Here is a 12,139-nt window from a genome sequence, read left to right as displayed (position 1 = left end):
GCTGAAACTAACCGTTGCTGTATTCTGTATGGGCAAATAGTGAGTAATTAGGTTCCACGTCTCAACTTAGGAACGTCCCCAGGAATCCCAATGAAGCCTTTGTTAGTAGAGAATTTTAGTCTAGTGCCATAGATTATCGTCTAATGCCAGGCAACATGGAGTGTCTTCTGGGAATTTCCACTTCATAATCGTTTCTAAATTGTGCTTTGATTACTGATTGTAGTACACACACACACACACATACTCTCTAAAGAGAAGGATCTTCCTCTTCCCATTTTGCCAAAGACATGAACTCTGAGCCTATCTTGTGGTCAAACACATTTATGGACCATCACCATCAATCCCACATTAGCCCGATCCAGTTCTGTGGTAATCTTTTAGGGTTTTGTCTTAATTGTACACAATAGTCTTTTCTCTCCTCAAGTCTCTCCTCATCATCATCATCCTCACCTACAACCATGGCCACTTTCTTCGAGAAACCCCATACCTTGGCACAGAGTTGATAAACCACGTAGATAAATTAAGATTAATACGAGGAACTATTCACTTCAAAATAAAAAAAATCAGTTTCGACGTATTTTAGAAAGATAGCAAACGAATGAAATGTGAAAAGGAAAAAAGAAAGAGATCAGTTTCGATGTAATGTCATTTAAGAAGGGGTAATCGAAGACCGGAAGTTTATATCTCTTACCGTTAAAATTTTATATAATAATAATAATAATAATAATAATAATAATATACTTTATTCACAAAAATAGGACCATTCCTTTTACAATTGTGAAAGAAAAAAAGAAAAAAAAGAAAATATTGAAAAATATAAATATACAGAAAGAATTAAAAATGAAAAGAAAGAAGTATCATATATTATATGGGTCAGAAGACTGAAAAAAACGCAAAAACAGTATTTTTAAAATTCAGTTAATAACCGTTAATACTGTTAATTTCTCGATTCACTTCCGATTGTGACCGATGCAGTCGGGTTTGGAATTTTGAAATTTTTCAAAAAATCCAAATTCGACCAAATCGGTTGAAAACTGGTTCTTGAAAGTTAGTTAGAAACTGAAAAGATCAGTTCTGGAAAGATAGGGTGCGCAATGAGCATGTGAGGGGCAGCATGCAAGTGGAGCCAATTGGCGAGAAACTTGCAGAATCGCGGTTGAGATGGTACGGTCATGTTATGCGTCGCCCGGGGGATCATCTAATAAAGAGGGTTCTCGATGAACCCCACAAGAAGAGAGGTCCTGGCCGTCCCCCTACCACTTGGCTATCCACTATAAGAAAGGACATGAAGTCTAAGGGACTCGAAAGTGAAACGACCCAGGATCGCGCAACCTGGCGAAGGTGTACAAGGAGTGCCAACCCCACTTATTAGTGGGAAAATTGGCAAGGTGTTTGTGTGTTTGTGTATGTGGTTGGAAACTGGTTCTTGTTCTTCAAAAATCTTTAAGAGTTTTATTCTTAAAAAATTTAAATGTAAAAAATAATAATAATATAATCATTTATAATTCATTGAGATATTTTTAAAATTCATTACTTGAAAGATTAAATATTAATTGTTTTTAGGAAGTAGCTGGAGATTTGCGAAAAAATTTCTCGTGTTTTACAGAAAGAATAGAAAAAGACAAAGAAATATTAAAGAAAAAATACAAAGAAATACTAAATATAAAGAAAGGCGGAAATATTTCTACCCGTTTATCGTTATTACGCCGGAAATAGACACAGGCTGATCCTGGAGAATACTCAACTCGAAAAATTTGGCGGTAAAAGATCAGTCCAAATTATCATACACTGAGGATTAAGGATTAACGATTAGCGTTTTCAGCGTAAATTTCTATTAAATGTGTATATGTGTACACTTTGCTTTCTGAAAGACTTCTTAAGTGCAATATCAATGGATTTTCTGTACAGAAAGGAGCACTATGACCTTCCCATTACTCTAATCTTAACCCATTCAGTCAATGTACCAGAAATACTTGAGATAGAATGTTCATATTTTGGGATTAGTTTCCTACAGATATTAATAGATGAATTTTTTGAAACGAATTTTTTTTTATTTACCTATTATGAGGTCGCGGGGAGCCCCTGTCAAACACACGTATTGATTACAAACTCTATTGCTTTAGATAGAGTAACTATCCAAGAAAACAAATTGGCAATCAGAATTTAAACCAGGAAAGAAGAAAGACACCAATTTTAACAAATTCAACGGGATGTGGTATTTTCCGTCCGCCATTTTGAGCAAAAATTTTGCATGACCTTCCGCGAAGCAAGAAAACAATAACAAAATGTATTTTCATCCCTGTCGGACTATTTTTCCCAAGTAATTGAAGTACTAAAGTTACTAAGAATCCAATCGCGACAGCAATTTGTATAGAAAATGCCCAGGAATAAATAATCTAAAATCACTCAGTTTGCGTATGCTGTATAATACCATGGTAAGGAGTAGGTTAATGCATTTTAAGATTTTGCGAAATTGTGTACCATTACTCTATATGTTTTTTCACCCAAATGACATTTCCAAAAGCAACCAAAAACCCCCAAAGTGAAGCTTTTTATTTGCAGCACCGGCGCTGATGTCGCCTAATCCCTGTAACTTTACTAGACCTCATAAATTTAGAAGATCAGCCTGATCCACCAAATTATGGGCTGATCCTTGAGTGTATCAACACCAAACCTCACTTTTCGGGCTGACCCCTAAGCCGATCCCTGTGTCTATTTTGGGCTTTTAGGGTCGCGAGATTAGGCCACCTACGTTAGCAGCCCGCGCCAGCTGATCCTGCGCAATTTCAGGAAAGGGTTCTCGGTCAATCCCAAGGCACTCCAAGACAAGATCATGAATTTGATTCAGACACCTTGTCCTAGATCTGCCCCGAGATCGACACATCTTCACAATGGCTTGCATAGCTTTTCTGGGGAATCTCCATGTTCGGAAATTTTCAAATTAGACGTACACGTTTTAGTATACAACAATTCAGAGGTGAACAAGAACCGTTTAAAACCGAACTAACGTCAAAGGAAAATCGTACGGTCAAAACGCTACCTGGACAAACTTATTTTGACGTTTATTCGATTTAAAAAACGGTTCTTGCTTTCCCCTGCAATAATTACCATAAAACCTTTCAAAGTTCCAAAGAACTATCAAAAAATTAAATTATTTATTGATTATTCCAATGATGCATATTAATAGACAAATATACGGATGTACTAATCTAACACATAAAATCTTAATAGGATACTTCTAAAGACATTTTATAAGTGACTTTCACAGCATAACTGACGTCGTAACAAATTTGTTTCTCTAATTCTTAGATTTATTGAGCAGATCCCAGACTTTTATCCTTACTGAAGATTAAATCAACTCTGTTTATCATGTTGATGTATTTCTTTCAGCAGTGTTTCTCGAGGAGGAAACATGGAGTAAGGAAAAAATAAGACTTACAGTGCTAAGAGAACTGGAGTTTGCTTCATTTCAATTTATTTGTGTTGCTCCTCCTGCAACGTACCATCCAAGGAGCAACAAGAAATTCATGGAACAATAAAAAGTAAAATCAAATTAATTGACCGTCCCACCCATTCTCTTCGATTTTGGTGGCCCGAAAACAAATGGCGAGGCCAAGGTATTGGTTTACCTTGCCGGCTCTTCGTCTTCCGAGAGAACAGAAAAAAAACACAGGGAGAAACAGTAATTACAGGTGTCAGTTTATGCTGTGAGAGATATCTCATTTGGCCTGATACAGAACTTTTAATGTGAGAGTGGAAATATCGCTGAATATGCCATCCCAAATAAAATAATATTAATTAGATAAATCAGAAACTTTTTTTCTCTGCAAATGGCTTCGGTTCTAGGAGGTGACTTTACTGACAGCTTCACTCGATCACGCACCCAAACGTCACTTTGATGTTTGACAGCGGATGCTGTCAGATGTGTTATATTTTTTTTTTAATTTCTTCCTCACTTTGCTAACCCGTCCTCTTCCCTTCCCATTGTTTAACTTAACAAAAGCAGACCGATTATCGATACTAACGAGCTTCCATCAATTGTGCAAGTCATTGATGATCTTGGCGATCATAATGATCATTATTAGTTGACGTGATGCATCAGTTTTCTGATAGAGCTGACTTCCCTTGACTCAGCGTGGGATTCCCTCTACGGTCTAAATTTTACAACCGTCACTTCCTCTAGTTTCCCAAAATGTCCATCACGTGATCGTGTCAAGATCTTGACTGAGAAAATACTTCATTTACTCCCAGATCATGAATAAACTAATCTATCTCGGCTATTCAATTTTCCTCGTCAATCCCGCACTTACCAGCCTTTTGCAACCAACCGTATTCTCTAATTTCTTTGTGCTGTTTTTTTTTGATGGCCACAGAATAAGGCAGATGAAAAGACCAAAAAAAAGACATTTGTATAAATTAACCCAAGTATATAGCGCATTTCTCAGCCTGTCTGCATTAGCCGGACGCGCACATATGGTAACACTAAGTAAACAAATGAATATGCAAGAAACATGTTTAAAGTGTTTTATGCTTTTTATGGGAACAAATTAGCACTTGTTGTGATGCGATAAAGTGATATTTACCAGAAATGCGAGAAAATTTCTAAAACAAACACCAGACACAAAGTGAAAAATATTCATTACACGGAGATGTGGCGTTTGGATCATTTTGGTGATTAAGCGCAAGGCCAAAATAAAAGAAATCAGTTTTACCATTTTTTTTTGTTGAAATTTTGGATATATATAATACAGCAAAATATAGTGGAATCTTGTAAACTCTTGCTGTGATAAATTTTACACATAACTCGTAAAAACAATCGTTGTGACTAAAAGAGGTTAACAAAGGAAATTCTGTTCTAAATCTATTCCGATAAGCGAGTTTGTGCTTAAGGGAGCTGTGATAATTTTTATAGTGAATTTGGTTCGAGAAACAATTCGAAAAAATTTAAATTTGAAAATCACTTCATGGATTAATAAACAAGTTTTCACCACTTTAGAACGCTCAAAAGTACGACTGTAATAAAAGAGGAACAATCCGATGCAAAATTATTTGTTTTAATACCCAACGAATACATAAAGTCATATAAATTCAACTCCATAGGGGGCCCCTATGGAAGGCTAGCCATAAGGCTTAACTAAAATTATGTCGAAAATTTTTGGAACATTTTGACTTAGAAATGGACTATTAAGGGGAATTAATCTATTTTAATCAGAAGAACAAATGAAATTGGTTGCTATTTAGAATTTTGAGACATTTGGAAACTAAGCTAAACCTCAAGTCTAAAAACGGTCTTAGATACAATCCCTCAAAAGTACTTTCGAATCATTTACCGTTTACTGGTTCTCAACCGACTTGAACCGATTCATAAAGCACTCAAAACATCCCACAAAATAGTTTCAAGGGTAATAGAATTGATTTTTAGATAAAAATTAGTTATCGGCTATGAATCGGTTCAGAACCGGTAGATAACCGATTAAAATTTACTCAAGCTTGTCAGGAATTCCAAGACCTTTCCAACGAGCCCATGTGTAATCTTTTAGGTTGAGAAATGCGCACTCTAGAGCTATTTTAATTTCAACTCTTGCCCGTGAAAAACCGTTATTGGGAATGATTCAACGGTGTTTTCGTATAAGGCCGAATGTCCGTCTGTGTAATCTCTAAAACATATCTTAAAATTAATTATATCAATTTTTAGTTTATAAAGTTTTTATTCCTAATTTTCTTCTTCATTATTTTTATAAACCAAACTTTGTAAAATTCATGTTAAAACTTTTGAATATTGTATGAAGTTGAGAAGTGTAATAACACTGAACACTAATTTTATTGTTAAAAATTTTGTAATGCTATCAATATAATTTAGAAATAAATCGTTGTTGAAAAAAAATCTAAAAATTAAAAATGTAGGGGGAGAATGCGGGGCATATTAATGGTCCCAAGGTGGACCAGTATTGGTACCTGATCATTTTCGGACTCAGGAACGTTTAAAATATGTATCCCGTGAATATCTAAGATCAAATCAGATCTTATAAGACAATTACCATAGCTGTTAACATGAAAAAATCACACCTATAAACCCTATAAACCTATAAATTAACTAAGATATTTACTAAGTATTCCGCTTTAATTTGCAAAGCCTAACTAGCACAAGGTAAGGTGTTGTTGGAATGCTCTAATTTGAGGTATTTTCAATCATCATAATTAGGAAAGGAACTCTGCAGATAAATGGGTAAATAATTAAATTTATGACTTGAAAAATCTTTGTACTATTACTACAATAAACACGAGTCTTATGACCCAATCATCCCTAATTAATAATGGTATTGGACAGATGAGTAGTAAAATTCAAATTTTGGTCTTTAAAAATTAAATGAATATGAATAATACTCAATTTAGAACTGTAAAATCAGTAAAATTTATCTGCAAGATTTGGCAAAAGGCAAATAAAAAGTTTTTCAATTTGCTTACAACCGTCTTAAATGCTCGTTATATAAATTAGATCCGGGTCTCATTTGTTTTTATTCTGTAATTCACGATCTTGTTAAATAAGCAGTTAGTAGATTTACACAAAAATGTGAAATATTTTTATCATTTATTTGGGTTCATTGGGTGTAAACACAAGTAGATTTTGATTCTCCAATAGTGTCTTGGATAAAAGGTAAATGGAACTCTTTTTGAACAAAAAATTCGTTGATGTTCGAAGAATTCAAATTCGAATTTTCATACTAAATTTTCGAACAAGGTGGGAAAAATTTATCAAATATTACACTAGAAAGCTGGCATAAGAGTTACTCAGTGATTATGGAGTGATTAAATAATGGGACAAGAATAGTAAGCGTCGTTATTGTGCTTTTTTCCTCACAACAATGTGAAACCCATCACATTTTGATAATTGAGCACTTCGAAATTCGAACAGAATGTATGTCAGCCACCTTGCGGAATTATTGAAAAGTAAGAAAGCCTCTTCTTTGAATCTTCAAATAGATTTTCGAATTTTTCAAGATCTACTTGTGGATGGAAAGGTTATAAACCTTCCAATTAGTACATATACTAAGTCTTTCCGTACCGAAGTAGATCTTGAAAAACTCGAAAATCTTTATTGAAGATCCAAAAAAGAGACTGTCTTACTTCTGATAATTCCGCAAGGTGGCTGAGATACATACTGTTCGAATTTCGAAGTGCTCAAGTGTCAAAATGTGACGATCTTCACATTGTTGTGAGGAAAAAAATAGAACAACGACGATTAATGTTCTTATCCCATTATTTAATCACTCTATAATCACTGAGTAACTCTTTTGCCAGCTTTCTAGTGTGATATTTGATAAATTTTCTCCATCTTGTTCGAAAATTTAGTATGAAAATTCGAAATTGAATTTGAATTCTTCGAACTTCAACAACTTTTTGTGCAAATAGAGTTCCATTTACCTTTTATCCAAGACACTACTGGAGAATCAAAATCTACTTGTGTTTGGGCTCAATGAAGACTTTAGCAATTACATTCAGAGTGATGTATCTCGATGGACACAACTTGGAATTTATATAATTAAGAGTGAATTTTGTATGGAACTCTTCAAATTGTTTCCATCTTGATAATTCCGGGTATCTCCGAGAGCTCCCTGGATTTCAAGAAAATATAAAGTTCGACGTTTTGAAATCCTAAAATATTAATTCCAAAATTACAAGTCTTAAAATACACACGGTTTGTGTCTTGGGCTTCAATATTTTCCAAGACATTTGACACATTTAGCATCTTTTGATTTCGATTTTTTGATCTCAGCTTGTTTTCGTGATTTTGATTTTGATCTTGATCTCAGAAATGACGCAATTTGTAATTTAAATTTTATTATTATTAACGTTAAGCTGTCTTTACAAAGTATTGATGGCGATAAATTATAATCTAAAAACTTATCTAAACACCTCGATATATTATACAGTCGTATTCCCACGGTTGTTAAACCCTTAATTTTATGTATTTTACGATTTTCCATTTAATATCACAAATAGAGTACGAAAGTTGTTTTATCAAAAAAAAATAAATTACCTAACTCTGGTATGAAAAAGTACAAACATGAAAAATATGCAAGACAAAAACGTCACAATGACAATTCGTTTAGTGGAGCTTATGGAAATTTGGATTTTTTTCCACGAATAAAATCGGTGTAATTATTCGGATCAGCAAAGCGTGAATTTGAAGAATATTTTATTTACCGTATAAGAGAGTGAATTGGAATGAGTAAAATAAAAAAAAGTCTAATAGACGAGTATTTGTGTACGTACATAACATGTAATTACTGTCCAACCTGGAAGGAGGGTAACACTGCGTTTTTGTTTCGAATATCTCTCTCTGTTGCGCTGAATGTGCCAAAAGAGCACAACCATTGGGACATTTTTGGTTGAAACACCTGTCCAATAGCCAACATATTAGCCTGAGGTCAAAATTTTCTATCAAGGGGAGTTCCAGTGTAAGAAATTTTCATTGAAAGCAATAATCTCTCCTACGAGAAATTATGATAAATTGGGACACTTTTTGGGACACAGTATGCAAAACATTTTTGAAATCTATAAATCATGATATGAGAAAAAGTAGACCAAAAAATCAAAAAACATTGGCGATTTCTTTAGCCAAAGACGAAAAGATGAAGCAAAGAAAGAGAGAAAAAGTGGGCAAATTGTAATGATAATAAATATAATTGTTGTCAGTGTACCGTCACGAAACGAGACATTGTCCCATTGCCTGTGACAAATTATCGTTTCCCAGAGTTGCTCAGGCGTAAAACAATTGACGGTGTTTTTGTCGTTTTTGTCATGTGACACTCACAGCCCATTGCAGAGGGCATATAGAAACATTAATTTTTTTCTTTAACCAAATCCGTCTACTCTTCCATGGATAGTTTTTGGGGTGTAAAAAGTTTGTTTTTGATTAAAACAAAAAGCCAAAAAAAAAGGTGGCACTATTTAAATAAGCATTAAAATTTCTTTCTTAAGCATTTCATTGCACATTTGAGATCGGCTCCAATTGCGTTCACGCGTCTGTAATACCGTTTAATTTGCGTGGCCACTGTTTCGAGACTTTGAAACACGTTTTCATCTCTTCCAAGAAGAAAGTTGTCCCACACGCCCGATATACGATCTCCACGCCACACGCTAAATTTGTTGCATTTTTCCGAAAATATAATTTCTATCTTCAGGCTTAGCTGAGCAGGAATGACTCGCCCATAAAAAAGCAACAAAAAAAAATCCAACCATGCAATAAATTATTCATCAATTTTGACCATTAATTTGTCTTTCACCTGACTTTTCTTACGGACAAGATTTTATTTGACATTTACCACAGATTATTCACTCGCAGTCTCTCTCGATGTAATTTTTTGGACAACTCGTTTGCATATTTGCGTCCCCTTCGGCTTCCTCCACTACGAAATCACCGAGTGTCGCGAGGTCGTCAGAAAACTGTCTTTATGCCGTGAGCTCTTCTATATAACACTACTCATGTATATAGCATTGATCCGGTCAAATCTCTCGAATAAATTCCCTCACAGTGTGTGTCTCGCAGTGTACTACAGCTCGATTCTACTCCCATCGGGAAGTAGAAGAATGCTGCAAATGACCGAGTTCTTCACTTATCGCTATAATCTCAACTTTATCGATTAATGAGTTGATTAGAAACAACTGAGAATGTTAATATTGTTCTTAATGAACAAGCAACAACTTAAGGCGAACTTATACATATTGAGAATGTAATCTGATTATTTTATATTTACACTATTGCAAGGGATTTAGGGAGAGCTTGCAGTATTTGTGTGACTCCCTAAAGTCTAAAATAGACACAGGCTGATCCTCGAGAATATTTAGCCTGTAAAATTTAGTAGTAAAGATTTATTCCAAACTGTCATACACTAAGGACTTAAGATCATCAATTAGAGGTCCTTTGCATAAATTTCCTTTATCTAATCCTTTACTACCAAATTTTATAAGCTAAATATTCTCGAGGATAAGCTTGAGTCTATTTGGGCCCTAAGGGCCTCGACAGACCTGAGGATTAGCCGAGAGATGGCTTAGCGTAATTATGTTCGAAATAATGATTAAACTACATTTTCATAATTTTCCACTAAGTCGTCTCTCGGTTTAAGTCGTAAGTATCTCTAGGCCATAAGCCCTAGGCACACTTACGACTTAAGCCGATGGACGGCTTAACGTAATTATAATCAAAATAATGATTTGACTAAATTCGCATCAGTTTCTCACTAAGTCGTTTCTCTGCTAAAGCCGAGAGACGTATTCGTCAGAAACTGATAGAAACTTTCGGCTTAAGTCGTAAGCGTATCTAGGGCATTATCCAAGACGCTTTTTCGAAATACTGATTGGGATCAGTGAAAAAATGACTTCTCAACAATTAAGAATACAATCGCATTGTAATTAAAAGGTAATGAATAAAGGAATGATGTAGTAAAGTTAATAAAGTATATTTAATGCAATTGAATCTCCTTTATTTCAATGGTTCGTTTTCGGATCAGTCGTTGTGAGTAGTGACAGCCAAAGGATTAATCATATCTTCGGGTTGTAGTCCTTACAGGTGAGCCAAGAAACTAACCCTTATTCGGATGAACTTCAGCTCATTTAACGGAAATTATTTTTAGGTCGAAATTGAAATTATAAATAAAGTCAATTGAATTTACGATCAAATATTCAATGTGAGGAAATTTTATGACATAAAAAAGCCTGCAAAAGAGTTACTTAGTGATTATGGAGTGATTAAAAAATGGTACAGAAGCAGTAAACATCTTTGCTTTTTGTTTTTCGTCATAGTAAAGGGGACTACTTATACATTTTGACACTTTAACATTTCTAAATTCGAACAGAATATACTTCAGCCACCTTGCGGAATTATCAAGAAGTAAAAATGTCTCTTTCTGGCTTTTCAAATGGATCTTAAAATTTTTCAAACTCAACTTGTGAATGGTAAGAATGGAACTCTATTTGTACAAAAAGTCGTTGATGTTCGAAGAATTTAAACTCAGTTTCGAATTTTCACACAAAATTTTCGCAATAAAAAATGGGGTAAAAGTTTGAAATATTGCACTTAAAAGCTGGTACAAGAATTACTCAATGAGTATGAAGTAATTAGATAATGGAACAGGAGTAGTAAGCATCGGTGCTTTCTGTTTCTTCTTACAAAAAAGTAAATACCAACACTTTTTAATACTTAAGCACTTTAAAATTCGATCAGGATGTATGTGAGCCACCTTGCGGAATTATCAAAAAGCAACAATGTGTTTTTATTTTTGCTTTTTAAATACATCTTCAAATTTTCGAACTCAAGCGTGGCAATGCCACGAAAATTGCGGAATTTCCAGGTTACATATTTTTCAGTTTCTCACTAATCCGTCTCTCGACTTAAATCCAGTCGAATTTCCAGTGGGAATAAGTCGGAAATTGATCGGAGTTTAGTCAGATCATTATTTCTATTATAATTACTATAAGCCGTCTCTCGGTTTAAACGGTAAGTGTGTCTAGGAGATAACTTAGTGTTTTAACTTCGATACAGGTTGGTCTGAACTTTTGACTCATAGACCGTCTTCAGTCCAGAGGTTTACCCAGTTTCCAAGGGTCTGAAAACCTTAAACAACAACCGATTTTATTGATTTTTCACTATCTAATATGTTATTTCCCATTAATAATCCAATCGTAATTCAAAATTTTCTTAAATATCTTGACCGATAAGAAGTTAGAAAACTTAAGCAATATGGCTAAGCCTAGGTCTGAAGCCCGTAGGGTAGCCCCTGGAAGCTTCTTATCAATCGTAATATTATAATTATTTTGAGTTATCATAAATGCAGATGTGGGTTTTTCTAAGATTGAAGTACTTCAAAATTAAGAATAGGAACAAAAGAACTCTTTCATCCTTTTATAAGCAACACACAGTGTATTTTGTTTTGAAAACAGGAGTTAGACATTGCAATGAGAGGTAGTGTAATGTAAGTTTTGATAATGCTTTTGCAAAATAAATGTATTAGTGACCTTGCTGTGAAAGGAAATGGCAATAGTTCTGTAGGGGATTTTTTATGTTCTTAATGGATTTGACTCATAGACCGTCTTGAGGTCAGAGGTTTACCCAGTTTCCAAGGGTCTTAAAACCTTAAAC

The 12,139-nt window shown here is 34.4% G+C and overlaps 1 protein-coding gene across 4 annotated transcripts in view; it reads right to left on the bottom strand.

Annotated features, from left to right (window-relative positions):
• Window positions 1–12,139, bottom strand: part of LOC129807191 (LIM domain transcription factor LMO4) — a 304,468-nt gene that overhangs the window by 133,037 nt on the left and 159,292 nt on the right. The window lies entirely within an intron of this gene.

Source organism: Phlebotomus papatasi, chromosome 3 (assembly GCF_024763615.1).
Source record: "Phlebotomus papatasi isolate M1 chromosome 3, Ppap_2.1, whole genome shotgun sequence".
Lineage (NCBI taxonomy): Eukaryota > Metazoa > Arthropoda > Insecta > Diptera > Psychodidae > Phlebotomus > Phlebotomus papatasi.
This window is presented reverse-complemented; position numbering and strand designations above follow the sequence as displayed.